This window comes from Egretta garzetta, unplaced genomic scaffold (genome assembly GCF_000687185.1).
Source record: "Egretta garzetta isolate BGI_Z169 unplaced genomic scaffold, ASM68718v1 scaffold238, whole genome shotgun sequence".
Taxonomy (NCBI): domain Eukaryota; kingdom Metazoa; phylum Chordata; class Aves; order Pelecaniformes; family Ardeidae; genus Egretta; species Egretta garzetta.
In genome coordinates this window covers 473,275-477,264 of record NW_009260402.1, presented here as the reverse complement: position 1 = coordinate 477,264, position 3,990 = coordinate 473,275, and positions in this window count along the sequence as shown.

The window sequence follows — 3,990 nt, the reverse complement described above, 5'->3', positions numbered from 1 at the left end:
CAAAGCACCCTGGCATCCTATCACAATGGATAAACAGAGCTTTAATGTGGTTTGCATCTATAGTGGCTTTTTAGGACTCTGGTGTAGGGCTCAGATGGTTAGACTGCTTTTTGCTTGACCTGCCCCATGTCTTGGCTCCCCATCCTCTTTTAGCTTCAGTACCAACAAGCAAGGAGCCCACTGCCCATGAAGGTGAGCCTGCGCCAGTGCAAGCCTTGCAGTGCCTTGGCCAGTCAAGGCAAAGGAGTTTGCAGCAGAGTGCTCAGCGCTCACCATTCAAGCCAAACTAATTAAGCCTTCCGTCCTGATGAAAGTCAAGCCATCGAGGGCACAGATTTTTGCTCTCCAAAACTCAACACAAAAGTAATGAAGCCTTTGAAAATATTTGCAGAGCACATATGAAGCTGAGCCAGGCAAAGACTTGGGGAGTCCTGAATCCCAATCTACACTATAATATTTACGATAATAACTAGATCGCCGGGCTGGCCAGATAACCCTTCCTTTTATTAACTTTAGGCTAGAGGTTTTAGGCCAGAAGTGTTGACAACATTGGTGTCAGTGGTGAAGACACGGGTTTCTTCCCTGAGAAGAATGATGAATGAGAGAATGATACAAAAGCAGATGGTTATTGACAGAAGAACAGCTGAGAGCAGATATAGAGGTGCAATTCATTTGTTCACAGAGGTATCGTTGTTTCCCAGTGGCAACCCAGTCCCCCAGAAGCCGCTGCGTTCCCGTGTATGTGCTGGCTGCAGCGTGCAGCAGGGTCCGGCTTAGCCAACAGCTCTATCTTAAAAGATACTCTTTTCTCTTGCAGTAAGTGCAGGGGTTAACACAACTCCGGGGAGCTCACTGAGGCCCTTGTCTAAATTGTTTGCCTGTCCTGGAACTCATTAGTGTTGCATGCAGTGCCCTGAACAGTGTCACGGAGGAACGCGTGTGGCAGCCCCCCTCGGGAAGGACGCATGCCCCACAAAGCATGGCCTGCTCCCTCTGCCATTAGCTCGCTGCTCAGGGCACGCTGCTTATCTCTAAATGCACTAATTAGGGTGGACAGAGGAAGCGCAAGACGTGCAATCAATATTAGTGGGCCAAATTTGCAGCGGGTGTAAGTTGTCGATTGGCAGGGGAGTGCAAAAGACAGAAACGATGTGAGCTAGAGAAATCCCAAGGGAAAAGGAGAGAGTTCAGCAAGGAAAGCAACCATGGTTGAGTTTATCCCCACTTTCCCTGCAAGAATGACTCCAAAACTGATACAAAGCTATAAGTGAATTTTTTGATAGCAGGTTATATTTGCATGATGTCACGCTATTTTGTGTCTATCTCAGTAGCAGCCAGCTAATGTAAGGCCAAAATCAAATCACTCCGACTGTGTCAACACTTGGATCAGCCCATTAGTCTCCTCACTGAGTGGGTCTCAGTTTCCTGTGGATCCCCACACTCATTTTAACCCATGGAGGAATTCAGGTTGGGATTTCATAGTGCAGATCTGGTGAAGAGCAAGCACAGCAAGCAATAACTGGTGAACAGTTATGCCAGCTACCAGTGCTTGTAGAAATGGTAAAAAGGCTCATTTTTCCTACAGTAAGATATTTGCTCTTCTTACAGTTCAGGTGGCTCATGTTTCAGGCTGTAGGCTTCTCTGTAGCAGTATCTTGAGCCAGGCATCTAAAATCTGGTAATGATAAAAGCAAATAGAGCACGTTCAGTCTTGTAGGATAACAGGTTTTGCTTTCCCACTCTCCCAAAGCTTTGCATTTCAACTTTGCCTGATTAGCCAGCGGTGACAGCTCAGGGAATGGATTCCACCAAATCTCACAACAACTGATCTAAAATGCTCTAATCTCTGGGAAGATAAGGAGTTGCTACAGCAAAGCCAACATAAACCTGAGAGCTATGGAAGCTTGGACTGTTGTTTGGCCGCTGTTGCTAGTAAGCTACTGTACTTGATTTCAGAGACCACCCTGTATTTAAACCTTCTCACTTAACTCGACACATAACTTTTCAACACCATCTGAAGCTCACATCCTGGATAGCCTCAAGCACACAGAGCTGAAGGACATTGTTTGGGGAGCTCTAGCGCTGCAGTGAGTCCCCTCAACCGAAAGTCGCTGCAGACCCAACAGGCAGCAGCTTCTGAGAAATATAGTTATGCTAATATTGAATTAATGGCACCGCAGCTGCCCATTTAAAATAAAACACAGCGTATTGTCTTTGTTGGCCTTATCTTGGGCCACCACAGAAAATGTAATATTTGGAGCTAGGAAAAAAAAACCCACCCACTTTTCAGGAAGCATTGCTCTATGTCGCAGAAATCCATTCCTCTCATATCATTTCCTTTATTACAGCCATGTTGATTGCTTTTATCCCTCATATTTCCTTTGTTTACATATGAAATGCAATCAAAGGTCCTGCTAAGCCCTTGAAATGCTGCGCGGGAGGTTGATCAATTTGCAATGTGAACAGAATCACGTTGGGCACGTATCCAACAGCCTAAAACAAGTAACCAAACTTCCTATTTCCAATGTAAGCTCATTTGCCCTGAGCTGGATATATTGCAGCATATATGTTAGCAACACTCTTCTATATTTTCTGGCATTACCTGCTCTAAAAAGTAGTATGAAAAAGCTTGCTGGAATAATGCAGCCATATCCTAATGAGTTTGGCCAACGATGCTGTGTGTGGGATGGGGTTGGAAGCAGAAATTTTCACAGCTAATCGCTAGCTCAGATTCAGCTCTTCCTGACATCTGAAGTGACTTGAGAGGCAGGAGAGTAAATTGGCATTTCCTAGCATGCATCTGGAAGCAAACGAGCTCAGTTGCCGCAGGAGATGTTACCAAGACCTCAGCAGGGAGAGCTGGACCCCCTTCCTCTATTCATCTTCTTGACAAGGGTATCAAAAGGTGGACTTTTCCCTCCACTTTTATCTGGGAAAAGAAGCAGTAATTCTAACGGCTGCTCCTTCTACTGCTTTCAACAGCCTCGCATTTCCCCAGCGAGCTGCTCCTCTGTGAGGGGGCAGACACGCTACGTGCCTCGAGTCCCGCTCCCCGGGGAACGGCTTGCAGAGACGCGGCCTGACAAAGAGCGTATCGTGCCTGCGCGAGAGCGGATGGAGAGTGATAGAGGGACGAAGGAGAGCAGGGCAGGGACGAAGGTGTGAAGGAGAGTGAGACAAGATGCCTAGCGGCCAGATTGGTTCCCAAAATGTGCCCGGGGTTCTGAGGTCATTTGAAAGCCTGTAGCAGGATGTGCAAATGAGATGATAACTCTGATAAACCTGCCTGCCCTTTTGGAATTACTGGCTTCAGGGTTTAGAGCAAGAGTGTTTGGCTTTGCTTTTTTAATGGATGTCTCTATTTCAGCGGCCTTGTAGTGCAAAACTGCTTTTTCGTCTTACTGAGAAGATGATTTTAAAGAAGTTCATTTGCACAGTCTGTTTTCATTAGGAAATGTCCAGGGGTACTAGGCCATAAACTCGGGTCCTCTTTAATGGCAGGGTTAGGTTAACAGTTGGACTTGATGATCTTAAAGGTCTTTTTCAACCTAAACGATTCTGTGATTCTCTTTGGGTTACAGCTGTGCCAACTAAATGTGTGACCAGACCCGGCTGCTTTTCACCACCAGCTAAACTGACTTCATAACAGCTTGTCACAAACCGGCCTCATTTTGCCTGGAGGATGTTCAGGGTGGACACGTTTGGGATGGCTTTCATCTGCTCTCATTTAGGCATCTAAACTCTAGAAATTGAAGTGTGTATGTGTTGTCCCTCCGCACTGCCTCTCCTCATCCGGTGTCAGTGCCAGAGACAGCCTGGGCTTAGGCTCAATCGTGTCCCTTTTCCTGCCCAGGGAAATCGCACGCTGTTACCCCGTGCAGGTCAGTCCAGGAGAAACCCCACGTTATTTCTCCCTTCGACTTCAAAGCAGGAGCTGAGAGTTAGACACGGGCCACGTTTTGCGGCTGGTTTCTGCTTTCTGCGGCTTAG